Consider the following 17,103-nt stretch of genomic DNA (forward strand, 5'->3'; position numbering starts at 1 on the left):
CCATGCCCGAGGCAGGATTCGAAGCTGCGACCGTAGCGGTCGCGCGGTTCCAGACTGTAGCGCCTAGAACCGCTCGGCCACTCCGGCCGGCTGTATGAAATGCCGTAAGAGTTTTTCCAGCAATGTCATTCATAATTTTTCAAAGCGGACGTTACACAGTCACTGACCAGAGGTTGTTGAAGGAGAATCACCGCATTTTCCCCAAGTGATTTATGAAAATCGGCGAAAGTTGGAATCAGAATGGCAGATGAGGAGATTTCAACACTACACTGCTCTTTCGAATTTGTGTCTAGTGCCTTAGACATTTGCACCGTCTCACTAGTTTTCAGGAAAACAGACATGGCATTCAATTATACTGTAGGAAATATTTAGTAAAGTCTTGCTGATTAATTCCGTTTTCCCCATGAAGAAGGAGAACGGCATCTCCTTGTGGCAGTAATTTTTTCGTCGACGTCGTCACCTACAATTTTTTATTTGAAAAAAGGTTTAAGTTTCAAATCTCGTACATGTTTATTTCTCCAGTTAGTATAAAAGTTTATTTGCATTCAGATTCGTTGTTTTTGCTTACAGTTTAAACTCCTTGAATGTAAAATGCATGGAGAGTTTTTCATGAGAACCTCACAGACGTGGCTGATGAACTGACTTTTGATGGTTTGCCTTCCTAACGTCCACTTCAGGTATAACATAACATGTTATTGCTGCAGGGAAATTATTGAAGAAATGATGGCATCCTTCGAATACGATGCAATGTCGGCTGTGTGTGTTGCAGGACTATTACTTCGATTGGAGTAACATATTGACGCCATCTCATGAAACTTCTTTTTCGTCGTGCTGCAGCATTGATGAACTCGCGCGGAATAGACTGAGGTCAGGGCTGTAGCTGAATCCATTAATAGCACGCCATACGGGGGAATTGACTGCTCTATAGGCCACCGTCAAACATGAAGCGGAACTTGCTACAGTTTATTGATCACCCCCTACCACTGCTGAATGAAGCGCGCAAAAAATCTCTCTAGTCTTTTTAGTTCCTTACGCTATATGTTGGCCGGAGAAAACTGAATAGTGTTACAATCTTCATGGAAGTTGACTCTTAATCTACCAACCTTACAAGAAGAGAACCTCGTCTTTCTCCCATATATTACAAAGTAACATCTCTCATCATCCCCGAAGTACTGAATGGCTGAACCTATCAGCTACAACCACACCACCATCGCATTGAGTTCCAGCGGCCTCTTGCTTCAATTTTTTGTGAAGACTCCAATCACTTAAAACCGGCACAACATGAGGAAGCACATGAATTTTGTGCGTTGTATTCTTCAACTAAATTGCATTTGTCCATATCCTTTCCACGCATTAGATTATTTGTATTCTGCTTTAAATTGCTATAAAAGAGTCACATACAGATACGTAAGGGATAATACTATATTTAAATGCTACTGCATTAAGTTAGGCTATGGTGTCTGGATAAGTTGAAAAAAACGAGTGGATGTAGTGTGTTTCAGAAGGAGCATTAGGCAAGATCGACTAGAACAGGAGAAAGGAATACAGTAGAAGACAAACTGGTATCTTAGAGAGATGAAATAGTGAAGGTAGTGAAGAACGAAATAGATAAAAAGACAAAAATCCATTAGAAATACTTGGATAACACAAGAGACAGTGAACGTAACTGATGAAACGAGAAAACATAAACATGAAGCGGGCGAAAGGAAGTGCACAATGGCTAAGCAGGAATGTCTAGAGGACAAAAATACGTAAAAACGAATTTTTTGATTTAAACATTGATTAAAAATACTTTATTTTAAAGGCTCAACGAAAATGGTTAATCGTTGTGATGGAACCCTAAAAAAAGTCACATGTTACTGGCATATTATATACATTAAACATCATGGTAGCTTTACCTATCTTGCCTGGTGGCCGAGCGGTTCTAGGCGCTTCAGTCTGGAACCGCGCGACGGCTACGGTCGCAGGTTCGAATCCTGCCTCGGGCATGGATGTGTGTTATGTCCTTAGGTTAGTTAGGTTTAAGTAGTTCTAAGTTCTAGGGGACTGATGACCTCAGCTGTTAAGTTCTATAGTGCTCAGAGCCATTTTTTTACCTATCTTGCAGATAAAAGACAACATTGTTTGTAACTTCCTTTGAACAGAATGATTAGTACTAGCTTTTAAATCCCTTGACTTATTTGATCACTAAGAGAATTCTTGTCGGTGAACTTGAGCTTAGTTTCCTTCCACAAACGATTAACCTCTTGCTCGCACTTGTGTTTAGACTCATCGGAATGCCGATTAACACACGTATTGTAAAAGTTTTGATATAAATGCATATCGAACACACTAACATCGGCTTTATATGCGTTGCAGAACATCACGACTGAGTCACTGATTGACACGCAGTGATTTCAGCCGGCACAGAAGGGAGCTCCTCGAATGAAATTTGACACTTGTGCAGCATTTATTTTCAGATCGGAGAATCCCGAGCGCGCACACGTGCAAAGCGTTGAGTCCTGAGAGGTTTGGTGGGCTCGCGTTTAATTTTATAAAACATAATGTTATCCTTTATAACAGTGTATACTCTCGTAATTAAAAAGGTGACGTTAGATTTTTCATTGCCGTCTCCCCCTAACATGAGAGTTGGTGGGATTCTGCCACCCCCCCCCCCCCTTCCCCCGTTTTGAAGTCACGTAATTAATGGGCGTTCACCTTGGAGTACAATACGAGGTCTGTTCAAAAAGTTCCGCAACTTGGACACAAAATTTTTCTACGCTCACCTTTTACTTATTGTGCATGGCCTCCTCCGAAATACTCTCCACCGCAATAGATAATCCGCTCCCAAGGTCGTTTCTCCTTGCGGAAGCAGAGTTGGTACGCTTCTTGCTGGATAGTGCGAAGCGCAAGCGCCATCTGCGAATTTTCTTCTGCCTCGACTATCATTGCAGATCTTCGTCCTTTCAACAGAGTTCTCAACTTTGGAAATAAAAAAAGAACTCCGCAGGGGCCATGTCTGGAGAGTATGAAGGATGAAGCAGCACTGTGATTTCGTTTTTCGTGCAATAGTCACGCACCAACAGAGCTGAATGTGTGGTTGGGTTATCGCGATGCAAGAACCATGAGTTGTCTCGCCATGTTTCAGGCCGTTTCCTTCTCACATTTTTCTGGCGGGCCTCGCAACACGGCCCGATAGCACCATCGATTAACAGTCTGTCCCTGTGGCGCGAATTCAAGATGGACTAACCTTCAAAGCTTTGAAATTTGACCTGTCCTGACGAGCGTTTTTGGTCTTGGAGAAACTTTCTCTACCCATTGTGAATATTGAGCCTTCATCTCAACATCATAACCGTAGACCCACGCCTCATTACCGGTTATGATTGTCTTAAGGAATATCTCGTTCTGATTTGCGCGATCCAAAAGCTCTTCACAAATTGCGAGGCGAAGGCTTTCTGGTCTTGACTCATGAGCCGTGGGACGAACTTGGCGGCTATATTGATTATTCCTCTTGTATTTAATTATGTGTATTTTCTAGCTGTACACACTGTAAGTAGGCTGTTTAGGTTTTTATGTTGGTAACGCCATGTAGCGCTCTGTATGAAAATCACTGACTGTGCTGTATGCAGTCTGTGGCTGGTTTGCATTGTTGGAATTTGCTGTTGTAGTGTTGGGCAGTTGCCTGTTAACAGCGCGTAGCGTTGCGCAGTTGGAGGTGAGCCGCCAGCAGTGGTGGATGTGGGGAGAGAGATGGCGGAGTTTTGAGAGCGGATGATCTGGTCGTGTGTCCATCAGAGGCAGTAAATTTGTAAGACTGGATATCATGAACTGATATATATATATATATATATATATATATATATATATATATATATATATATATATATATATTATGACTTTTGAACACTATTAAGGTAAATACATTGTTTGTTCTCTATCAAAATCTTTCATTTGCTAACTATGCCTATCAGTAGTTAGTCCCTTGAGTAGTTAGAATCTTTTATTTAGCTGGGAGTAGCGGCGCTCGCTGTATTGCAGTAGTTCGAGTAACGAAGATTTTTGTGAGGTAAGTGATTTGCGAAAGGTCTAGGTTATTGTTAGTCAGGGCCATTCTTTTGTAGGGATTATTGAAAGTCAGATTACGTTGCGGTAAAAATATTGTTTGTCAGTCTAGTGTTGATCAGAATAAGTAAAGAGAGAAATGTCTGAGTACGTTCAGTTCTGCTCACCTGTTTGAAAATCAAATAACGTAAGAGGTTTACCAGCACAGCAATTCAATAATTTTTCTAAGGGGACGTTTCAACGCTGCGGTTGTCCCTTGTCTGCTTTCTTGATAATATGTGCGTTTATTCCTTTTTTATCTTACAATGGATTGATTTAATAATGGGAGTCCGCTGAAACTCGTAATCTAATGTGGATAAATGAAGTGCGATCCGGTCAATAGTGTGTAAGTGCTTCATTGGTTTGGTCGCTGACCTCTATAACGACTTCTATTCTACATCCACACACATACTCCACATGCCACCGTTTGGTGTATGGCAGAGGGTACCGTGTACCGCCACTAGTCATTTCCTTCTCAATACCATTCGCAAATGGAGGGAAGGAAAAACGACTGTCTATATTCCTCCCTAAGAGCCCTAATTTCTCTTATCCTGTCTCTGCGATCCTTACGCGAAATATACTTTGGCGTCAGTAGAATCCTTCTGCAGTCGGCATCAAAAGCCTGTTCTCTAAACTTTCTCAATAGTGTTTCGCGAAAAGAACGTAGTCTTCTCTCCAGGGATTCCCATTGTGAGTTTACGAAGCGTGGCCGTAACACTCGGGCGCTGATCGAACTTACTGGTAGCAAACCAAACAGCGCGCTTCTGAACTGGTTCGCTGGCTTCCTTTAATCCGACGTGAGCACTGCTCAGGAACGGGTCGTATAAGAGTTCTATACACTGTTTCCTTTGTAGAAGAGAGACACTTTCCTAAAACTCTCCTGATAAACTGAACTCGACTATTCGCCTTCGCTCCTACCGACCTTACGTGCTTGTTCCGTATCCTGTCTTCCTATACCAGACACAGTTGTAAGGCCATAAGAAGAAGAAGAATCTTCGTACTAAACTTCCTGGCGTTTGCCTAGAGGAGTTTAAAGAAACGATGGAAGGCTTAAATCTGAATGGCCTGACATGGATTTGAACCAGTATCCTCCTGAGTTCTAGTCCACGCTTAATAGGCTTCGCGTCTTACTGCGTGAGATACAAACCCCGGACCTGCTGCTTCAGCCACTGGGGCGTCTGCCACTTGATGGGAATCCCGCTGGCCCCTGCGCACCAAACGTCCGTCCGGAAAACTCCTTTTCAGTGTCCAGGTATTCAGATCAACTGCTGTGCATTTCACGGTCGTAGCACTTCTCTGAATGACACGTGACAAGCGTGGCACACAAAACGTGGGGGGGGGGGGGGGGGGGGGGGGAAGGGAGGGAGAGAGACACAGCAGGGAGAGGGTGGCGGTGAGTGTTCACTGGCTCCACGGCGCTACGGCGATGGCAATTTCGCCGCTATTGTTCTAGGATCTGTGCAGAAGGGACGCCACTCCAGTAAAAACGTAAAGCATTGAAAAGCCCCGAATAATTACGGGAGTGCTGTAACTGAGAGGGAGCGCAGCTGAAAGGCAAAAGGCAGAAATGAGAATCGGAGTACATCCGCCACGGTGCGAGGCGGCTCCGCCCAGGGCGACGGGCCCCGCTTCGATTCCCGGTGGGCACAGCCACCGAGGCAGGAGCGAGCCGCGACTGTCAGCCCAGGGGCGGCGAAATGTTGTCAGCCAAAGTGACAGCCGTCCTCCTCACGTGGAGGGCGAAGGTGTAACCAACAAAGCTCTTCAGCAGCCTGTTCTAATTTATTATGTAGAAAGCTACCGTTGTTCCTTGGCAGTGAAGTTGTGCACAAGAGAATAACATCTTTGATAACATATACCAAGACGCCATAGAGCAGACTAGCTCTTCAGTACATTGTTTCAATCACAAAAGGCCCTCTGCATACGTGGTTCTCTATCTGTTTAAAGAATCAAATTTCTTATAAATCATCTTGCTAACGACATTGTCGTCGACTATTCGCTAATATGGTCTGGGACGCTCGTAATTATTTCGCATTGATGGAGCCATCAGCAACAGTTTAAAGAAAAATATTAAAATAAGATTAAACTGAAGCTGAACACAGCCCAAATTTTTATTCTAAAATCCACCGCTGCAATGTCGACCATTTGGCTGTCTTCATGTGTAGGCTTCTACATCCACATGTACATGGATAGTCACAATTTTCTATTATTCCGGACCCGTATAGCGCGCGAAAAGAATGAGCGCCTAAAGCTTTCCGTAAGAGCTCTTATTTCCCTTAATCGTTTCTCCCTACCTAGCTCCGTGTCAAAAATGGCTCTGAGCACTATGGGACTTAATATCTGAGGTCATCAGTCCCCTAGAGTTACAACTACTTAACCCTAACTAACCTAAGGACATTACACACACCCATGCGCGAGGCAGGATTCGAACCTCCGACCGCAGCAACAGCGTGGTTCCGGACTGCAGCGCCTAGAACCGCTCGGTCACAGCGGCCGGCAGCTCCGTGTCAACAAAATATTTTCGCATTCGGAGGAGAAAGCTGGTGATTGAAATTTAGTGAGAAGATCCCGCCGCAACGAAAAACGTCTTTGTTTTGATGATGTCCACCCCAAATCCTGTATTATTTCAGTGAGACTCTCTCCCCTATTCCACGATAATTCAAAACGTGCTGCCCTTCTTTGAACTTTTTCGATGTACTCCGTCAGTCCTATCTGGTAAGGATCCCACACCGCGCAGCAGTATTCTAAAAAGAGGACGGACAAGCGTAGTGCAGGCAGTCTCCGTAGTGCCCTGCCAATAAATCGCACTCTTTTGTTAGGCTTCCCCACAACATTTTCTATGTGTTACTTCCAATTTAAGTTGTTCTTAATTGTAACTCCTAGGTATTTAGTTGAATTTACGACGTTTATATTTGACTGATTTATTGTGTAACCAAAGTTTAACGGATTCTTTTTAGCACTCATGTGGATGATGTCTCACATTTCGTTATTTAAGGCGATTGCCAATTTTTGCACCATACAGATATCTCTTCTAAATCGTTTTTCAATTTGTTTTGATCTTCTGATGACTTTATTAGTCGATAAACGACAGCTTCATCTGGATACAACCGAAGACGGCTGCTCATATGGTCTCTAAAATCGATTATATAGATAAGGAACAGCAAAGGGCCTATAACACTACCTTGGGGAACGCCAGAAATCACTTTTGTTTTACTCGGCGACTTTCCGTCAGTTACTACGAACTGTGACCTGTAACGTTTTGTCCTCCAGCAGACGTGAAAGTTTTAAAAAATCTCACAGGTATGCATGTCACCATCACATCCATTATCTGTGTGTTTTACATTGCTGCGATCGCTTCCGTAAATAACATCAAACTGCTACACAAGGCGACCATTATGTCTCTCAAAAGACATTTCATGGCTACGAATTTCATCCAGGAAAAAGTAACCTCTTCGTAGACCCTTGGTTTCCTGTTATTACGAGCTTCAATATACGACATATTGAATGCTCTTATTATGGTAACAGTCGCCTCATTCCCTCTCCGCTACTATTTCCTGACTTAGTCATATTTCAGGGAAGTTAATACCTGCTTTCATATGTGCAGCCTTTTTTACCGCAGAGATACGCCATTGAAATTTTTAAATCTGCTGAACATTTTAACAACTCGACGTAATTGCCTTTCAGGGACCAAGTAGCCTTTAGTGGTTCAAATGGCTCTGAGCACTATGGGACTCAACTGCTGAGGTCATTAGTCCCCTAGAACTTAGAACTAGTTAAACCTAACTAACCTAAGGACATCACAAACATCCATGCCCGAGGCAGGATTCGAACCTGCGACCGTAGCGGTCTCGCGGTTCCAGACTGCAGCGCCTTTAACCGCACGGCCACTTCGGCCGGCTGTAGCCTTTAGTATCCGGTTGTCCAATCGGGATTTAACTGACGAAATGCTTGACGCATCACGAAACTGCTTGTAATTTCGACCTTTGATGCGAGAATGTATCGTAGTGCTCACCCGCTCGCCTGTTTATCTCTGTTTTACCCTTGTTTGTGTTTACTGACTATTCTCTTGCCGATTTTACTCTGTTTTGTAGTCGGCCGCCACGTTGCATATTTCTATAAGAACAGCCAGCTTGGTGGAAATATCGCCTGAAACGTAGGCAACACCTCGGCCGCGTGTGTTGTGCGTGCTGCATAACCATCCGGGGAGCAACAGCGCAGAATTTGATTGAACCGAAAGCGATGGGCTTTTGAAAGGGACGCCTATTCACGTAGAGCAGAAGCGGCTTGTATCTTTACGAGGCCGGCGCGCAGTGCGGGCTGCGTTTTATCGACAGGTATCGACACGAACACGACGGCGCTGAGCCCCGCCGCTGTTGCTAGGCAACCGGCCAAGTCTCTTCGCGCCTCTCACCGCGGCGCGTTAGGCCCAAGTTGGCTGGCCAAGCCTCTTCAGGTGCGACCTCTGAACTACTCCGCCCTTCTGCTAACAACCTTCCTTTTTCTCTCTTCACTTCTAGCGACGCAACGACCTGTACTTTTCTTGCGACACCTGTCGCTGTTTTATCTCGGCTTCTGCGATGTAATAAGAGAAGGCAGTTTTTGATGTTAGTTTTAATTATTGCAATTCAAACGAAGGAAATGTTATTTTTTCTTGACCCAAGTCCCCGCCAACCTCTCGACCTCCGCCTAAAATGCGCACACGCGCACACACGAACACAGTAACGAAGAGGATGTTGTAGGTTGTGCAGTCTTCGGAACAAAAATTTTCTTCTCTGAAATATTTTGTACGAGCTGTGGTCATAAAGTTTTAATTATCACCACGAATTATATATGAGAGAGAGAGGGACAAAAACCATCACAGTTAAAGTTTCGTGGTGATTATATATATATATATATATATATATATATATATATATATATATATATATATATATTCACCCTTCAATGCCATACTATTTGCCTGATGACGAATCAGTCGGCTGGTCAGAAAACATCCACTCCAAAATCACCACGTTGGCATTCTGGAAATGCCTGTTTCTTCGTCCGAGAAAGTAGTAGTCAGTGGGTACCATTTCAGGAGAATACGAGGGACGAGGCCAAATTTGACAGCTCAGAGAAGCAACTCCTATACCTGTGCCCTGTGCAGGATAATCTGGGACCTTGTCATGGAGCACAAAACGCACTTTCGGACAGCTTCCCCCGACGCCCATCTTGACAGCCTTCCATTACCTTGTCAGGAGGTGTCGTTAGCATTACCTATCCCGATGAGACTTTTTGAGACTCCATTATTAAAGAATTCGTGGAAATACGCATGGTGCAAAATCTCATGAACCCTGACAGCGAGTACCAGCTGTATAATGCGTGGAATAAAATTATCTCCACGGTTTGGTCAGATCGAAGACGACAGAGTGCGCCGCGGCCATAGCGAGCGGCAACGCTGAGGACAGCTGAGTTCTGCAGTTCTAGCTGCGGGGTCGCTGCCCCCGAACAGTGTGGCCCGTCCATCAACTTTCTTTTGACGCATGCGCGGAATGCTCACAGCGCGCTACATATCGCGGAACGGAAGACGTCTTCGCCATACCTCTGTGGCTCACCTGAAGATGACTGGCAGGTGCCCAGTTGCAACATCGTGGAGTGTAGCTGACGACGATCGGCTGCAGGTCCGAAATTTTTTCAAACAAACAAATAAATAAATGAATTATGCAATCCTTTTAGGTGATAATTGAAATTTTATGACTATCAGCGGTCTTTACGTAGACTATGTACGTTGATTCTGCTTTGTTATTATTTCAACTTACTTTGAGTACGAACGTCTGTCAGAATAAAACTGTTTCGAACCGGGACCCGAACCCATTACCTTTGCAGCTCGTAGGCAAGTGCTCTACCGATTAAGAAATGCAGGCACGACTCAAGATACGCCCTCAGCTTTATTTCTGAGAAATTTGGAAAGTGCCAGAAAGAAACCGGGCAGTTCATATCGTAACTTCGCCGCCACCTAGATCGATCGAACGTGAACTGTCGAGGCGTAAGAACTGTCATTTTATTTATACAGGGTGTTAATAAATGAGTATCCGGGTTTTAACGCTTTATAATATTTATTATACTAAACTTACAGTTATAAATGGTATGTCAAGTGAACGAGCAACTCAAACAGTTTTACCAAGAACCTTATAAATGTTCAATGTGAGCACCATTTGTCACACGGCACACACAAAGTCTATAGCCGAGTTCTTCCCAAATGTTGATAAGTGTGTCTTCAGTGATCGTAACAACAGCTGCTTCAATCCGGTTTATTAATTCAGCGAGGTCTGCTGGTAACGAAGACACGTACACACGGTCCTTGATGAAGCCTCAAAGGAAAAAATGGCATGGCGTTAGGTCGGGTGAACGTGAAGGTCAATGCAAAGCAAGCCCTGTCGACGTTTGGAAAGAACTCGGCTATAGACTTGATGTGTACCGTATGACAAATGGTTCTTACTTTGAACAATTATAAGGTTCTTGGTAAAACTGTTTGAGTTCCTCTTTCATTTGACATACCATTTATAACTGTAAGTTAATGTAAATAAATATTATGAAGCGTAACCCCTATATTCATTTATAAACACCTGTACTATGAGTAGTCTAAAATTTTAATTCTCGCCTCGAACAACTAAACTTGCAGCCCATCTGCACTACAAAAAATGTTCAAATGTGTGTGAAATCTTATGGGACTTAACTGCTAAGGTCATCAGTCCCTAAGCTAACACACTATTTAACCTAAATTATCCTAAGGACAAACACGCACACCCATGCCCGAGGGAGGACTCGAATCTCTGCCGGGACCAGCCGCACAGTCCATGACTGCAGCGCCTTATACTGCTCGGCTAATCCCGCGCGGCTGCACTACAAACAAACAGAAAATACACTCCTGGAAATGGAAAAAAGAACACATTGACGCCGGTGTGTGAGACCCACCATACTTGCTCCGGACACTGCGAGAGGGCTGTACAAGCAATGATCACACGCACGGCACAGCGGACACACCAGGAACCGCGGTGTTGGCCGTCGAATGGCGCTAGCTGCGCAGCATTTGTGCACCGCCGCCGTTAGTGTCAGCCAGTTTGCCGTGGCATACGGAGCTCCATCGCAGTCTTTAACACTGGTAGCATGCCGCGACAGCGTGGAAGTGAACCGTATGTGCAGTTGACGGACTTTGAGCGAGGGCGTATAGTGGGCATGCGGGAGGCCGGGTGGACGTACCGCCGAAGTGCTCAACACGTGGGGCGTGAGGTCTCCACAGTACATCGATGTTGTCGCCAGTGGTCGGCGGAAGGTGCACGTGCCCGTCGACCTGGGACCGGACCGCAGCGACGCACGGCTAGACGCAAAGACCGTAGGATCCTACGCAGTGCCGTAGGGGACCGCACCGCCACTTCCCAGCAAGTTAGGGACACTGTTGCTCCTGGGGTATCGGCGAGGACCATTCGCAACCGTCTCCACGAAGCTGGGCTACGGTCCCGCACACCGTTAGGTCGTCTTCCGCTCACGCCCCAACATCGTGCAGCCCACCTCCAGTGGTGTCGCGACAGGCGTGAATGGAGGGACGAATGGAGACGTGTCGTCTTCAGCGATGAGAGTCGCTTCTGCCTTGGTGCCAATGATGGTCGTATGCGTGTTTGGCGCCGTGCAGGTGAGCGCCACAATCAGGACTGCATACGACCGAGGCACACAGGGCCAACACCCGGCATCATGGTGTGGGGAGCGATCTCCTACACTGGCCGTACACCACTGGTGATCGTCGAGGGGACACTGAATAGTGCACGGTACATCCAAACCGTCATCGAACCCATCGTTCTACCATTCCTAGACCGGCAAGGGAACTTGCTGTTCCAACAGGACAATGCACGTCCGCATGTATCCCGTGCCACCCAAAGTGCTCTAGAAGGTGTAAGTCAACTACCCTGGCCAGCAAGATCTCCGGATCTGTCCCCCATTGAGCATGTTTGGGACTGGATGAAGCGTCGTCTCACGTGGTCTGCACGTCCAGCACGAACGCTGGTCCAACTGAGGCGCCATGTGGAAATGGCATGGCAAGCCGTTCCACAGGACTACATCCAGCATCTCTACGATCGTCTCCATGGGAGAATAGCAGCCTGAATTGCTGCGAAAGGTGGATATACACTGTACTAGTGCCGACATTGTGCATGCTCTGTTTCCTCTGTCTATGTGCCTGTGGTTCTGTCAGTGTGATCATGTGATGTATCTGACCCCAGGAATGTGTCAATAAAGTTTCCCCTTCCTGGGACAATGAATTCACGGTGTTCTTATTTCAATTTCCAGGAGTGTATGTGCATGTGCCAGACGGTTGTATGCAATCAGCGCAGTGAGATGGCGCGACGTGGGACGTGATAGAAAGGAAGAAGCGAGCTACCGTGTTTGACGTGCCCTTCACCACATCTCGAATGCAACGTGTCTACAAGGATCGGTGTACTACTAGCAGCCACGCAAGAACAGTGGGTCTGGAAATATCCTGACGGGGAGCAGAGACGAATATCATGCTTTGTCTATCGCTATCGCTATCGGTTTCTAACCCAAAATGAATTGCTGTTGCCAGTGAAATCAGGTTCGTTTCAACCACTTTCCAACCGAACACTGCGAAGTGGACTGCGTGCGTGCTATGGACATTTGGAGTCGGGTACCTCGCACCGGCCGTAGCTCACAGTGGCACAAAAAGCTGGGCTTCGTCGACGACTCAAACAACACAGAAGCTGGGCAGTAGCTGAGTGGAGGCGCGTAATGTGGCCCGACAACTTAAGATTCGGCCGCTTTTCAAATGATGCAAGGCCCCGAGTTCATGGGACGGCCTGAGCAGGTGTGTAACACGCAGTGTGTAGGGGGTGTGGATCAGGCCAGAGATAATTTTGTGGTGTTTTGGGGGGTGTTTTTCGTATTACGAATTGAGTCGACTCATTCAGTTTACTCAGAGTATGGACCAAGATGTATTTTTCACCACCCTACGTCACCAAATTCGTGACATTGTAATTCTGTCAGAGACAGCAAAGGACTTGGAAGAGCAGTTGAACGGAATGGACAGTGTCTTGAAAGGAGGATATAAGATGAACATCAACAAAAGCAAAACGAGGATAATGGAATGTAGTCAAATTAAATCGGGTGATGCTGAGGGAATTAGATTAGGAAATGAGACACTTAAAGTAGTAAAGGAGTTTTGCTATTTGGGGAGCAAAATGACTGATGATGGTCGAAGTAGAGAGGATATAAAACGTAGACTGGCAATGGCAAGGAAATCGTTTCTGAAGAAGAGAAATTTGTTAACATCGAGTTTAGATTTAAGTGTCAGGAAGTCGTTTCTGGAAGTATTTGTATGGAGTGTAGCCATGTATGGAAGTGAAACATGGGCGATAACTAGTATGGACAAGAAGAGAATAGAAGCTTTCGAAATGTGGTGCTACAGAAGAATGCTGAAGATAAGGTGGGTAGATCATGTAACTAATGAGGAGGTATTGAATAGGATTGGGGAGAAGAGAAGTTTGTGGCACAACTTGAGTAGAAGAAGGGATCGGTTGGTAGGACATGTTTTGAGGCATCAAGGGATCACAAATTTAGCATCGGATGGCAGCGTGGAGGGTAAAAATCGTAGAGGGAGACGAAGAGATGAATACACTAAGTAGATTCAGAAGGATGTAGGTTGCAGTAGGTACTGGGAGATGAAGAAGCTTGCACAGGATAGAGTAGCATGGAGAGCTGTATCAGACCAGTCTCAGGACTGAAGACCACAACAATAACAACAACAACACGTCACCAAACGTTACCGTCTCTCGTACATCTCCATGTCGAATTATGCTTTGGGCACCCGATCTGAATTCCATAAAAATATGCGGCTGAAAGTACCAATTAACATCCCATGCAGTTTGATGATTAGACCCCGTACAACTACCAAAGTGTGATTTCGGATGCATGTGGAATAGTTGAAGAAACTGTCTTCCTCAAGCAGCTGAGGCCATTATCAAGGCCATATACCGTGTTAAATGGTATTAGCGAGGTGTCTGCCGGGAATGACTTCCCTTTTGTCGGATGTGCCTAAGTTAGCTGGAAAGTATACAATCGAGTCCAATCGCGTTTTTGGCAATGATATACGCCGCACCTTTCCTACCAATATCAACAGCTGATATCTGCAATGAAGCTGTCTTGCACCGTCACAAAGTACGCGATTCGACGGGATTCATTGAATAATTCTTCGCAAATAAAATTCATTGTGTCGTTCTTAATAGGCAGATCTTATCGAAAGTGAACGTATCATCCACTGTAATCACTTAAAACTTCCGGACTGATAGGCCGTGGTCGACTGCAGGAGACATCCTCGGAGGTAAAGCGGCGAACTGCGAAGAGAACTCGACGAAGCGCTGATTATATAGGCAGTACAGAGGGCGCCACAGTCCATCACGTGGCGTCGGCTATGAGATTGTCTCTGGTAATGCCAACATTCTCGATTGAAAGTAATCGATCGTCACGCTTGCGGTGCAACGCCGACATCCAAATTTTATCCAGTTTAACACCTTCGTCTTTCCTGTTAAAATTATTACGATGTTTATCAATCTCGATAGCCTCTCTATACAAGCGTGCATAATTATGTGAGGTTTTTGATATGACGCTCGTCTCGCTGAATTTTATTTCATGATCACCTTCCTGGTAAACATGTTCCGCTACGGCCGATTTATCCGTGTGACCTAGGCGGCAATTCCTCTTACGTTCAAGAAGACGGGTGTTCACACTTCTCTTTGTGGTGCCGATGTAAACCTGTCCACAACTACAAGGAATTCTATATACCCCCGGTGTAGCCAAAGGGTCTCGTGCATCTTTTGCCGACCTTAAAAATTCTTTTATTTTTCTGGTGGGTCTGAAAATAGTTTCCACCCCATACTTGCCTAAAACTTTCCCAATGCGGTCTGTGACCTTACTAATGAACGGAAGAAAAACTTTGCCCTTGGACGACTGTTGTTCGTCGTTACTCCTGATTCTCTGCCTAGAGCGAAGTGCTCGATCTATATCCTTGCTAGAATAGCCATAGCCGACGCCACGTGATCGACTGTGGCGCCCTCTGTACTGCCTATATAATCAGCGCTTCGTCGAGTTCTCTTCGCAGTTCGCCGCTTTACCTCCGAGGATGTCTCCCGCTTTCGGAGACGAAACGTCAGGAGAGAGTTTTATACTTCGACCACGGCCTATCAGCCCGGAAGTTTTAAGTGAAGACAATACCGGCCGTGAAAGCTTACATTGTATCATCCACTGTAAGTTCGTTTCTGTTGACGATTTATAAGATTCACATGGCTGATAATGTCTTTAGGGCTCCGACGCTGTACGCAGATGTAATTGTATACAGAAATACGACTCGTTTAGGTTAGCAAATGTAGGGAAACACACATTTGTCGGCCGGGGTGGCCGAGCGGTCCTAGGCGCTTCAGTCTGGAGCTGCGCGACAGTTACGGTCGCAGGTTCGAATCCTGCCTCGGGCATGGATGTGTGTGATGTCCTTAGGTTAGTTAGGTTTAAGTAGTTCTAAGTTCTAGGGGACTGACGACCTTAGAAGTTAAGTCCCATAGTGCTCAGAGCCATTTGAAACACACATTTGATCAGTGCCTGGTGTGAACATTGGCAGCTGGCTCCAATGTCATGCAACGCGGGTAAGTAGCCGACTACGCAATAGGACGTCATATACTAGAGCCAAAAATCACTAGCAAATAACTAGAAATATCTGTATGGGGCGATTTAGTGCGGAACGTTCTCGCAGTGCTGGGGAATGCGCATACTAGGCTCGGATTTATCGAGACAGTTCTGAGGATCTCTGTTTTCTCTCCAAGAACTTTTCCGACGATAGATTAGATATAATTTATTGTATAGATCCAAAGTGAGAGAATCTTAAGGATTTAGAACGTGTCGTAAAACAAAAACGAGGTATTCCAATGTTCCTTACGCAGGCTCAAGATGAATAAGTCGACGAGTCGAGTAACGTATTTTCATTTAAGAGCTAATAACAAACAAGTAACTGTATAATAAACTGAGCTGCACTGGATAAATCTTAGACTGTTGTAGCCACGCATCATGAAACAAAAAATCAGTTTACGATACTCGATCACATTACGGAACTGAAGTCAGGGTTTGTTTAACGCTCACGTTATCCGATATTATTAATAATATATACAGTAATTTCTTCTGCTAAGAAATTCTTCAGCCAAATGGAAGCCGTTAGCCACCGGTATATCCTTTGAGCTCCTCTTAAACTAAACTGTATTAGCGACTAAAGACATTACGGTGGCTGGCAACGTATTGAAAACGTGTGTTCTTGAACAGTGGAAACCTTTTTGACTATTGTTTGTAACACTGAAACAATCATCAAGTTTTATTAACTGAAGAGATACCAATCCGCAAAAGTCATGAAAAGAAGACAAGTTTGTATAGGAGGTAGTGATCACATTGGTACACTTTACTTATAAGAACAGTCTATATCACACTTAATTTTATGTGTAATTACTATATTCCGCATTTACTACCATCAGCATCTGACAAAGCTTACGTCGTCACATTGATCACAGTCCAGTGCACATCAACAGATACGCTCAACAAATTCTATTGGTAGACGCGACAAGAAAGACGTTGCCCATATGAGCCTTACTCTCAATATTCAGACAACCGGCGTTCCGTCAGAAATCAACAAACATTTTACTTTCTCCAATGCGTTTTTCGCATAATGATTGTTTATTTTAGAGTTCTGCCTGTTAGAATGGCTCTGAGCACTATGGCACTTAACTTCTTAGGTCATCAGTCCCCTAGAATTTAGAACTAACCTAAGGACATCACACACATCCATGCCCGAGGCAGGATTCGAACCTGCGACCGTAGCAGTCGCGCGGTTCCGGACTGCGCGCCTAGAACCGCTAGACCACCGCGGCCGGCTGCCTGTTAGAGAAGTCTTAATAATATTGTTTCTTTCTCCATCTATCTACCTCGTCTTTTGTCATTACATAACTA

General features: G+C 45.1%; 1 protein-coding gene across 1 annotated transcript in view; it reads left to right on the forward strand.

The window, feature by feature from the left end:
• Positions 1-17,103, forward strand: part of LOC126475356 (proton channel OtopLc) — a 763,792-nt gene that overhangs the window by 441,634 nt on the left and 305,055 nt on the right. The window lies entirely within an intron of this gene.

This window comes from Schistocerca serialis, chromosome 4 (assembly GCF_023864345.2).
Source record: "Schistocerca serialis cubense isolate TAMUIC-IGC-003099 chromosome 4, iqSchSeri2.2, whole genome shotgun sequence".
Lineage (NCBI taxonomy): Eukaryota > Metazoa > Arthropoda > Insecta > Orthoptera > Acrididae > Schistocerca > Schistocerca serialis.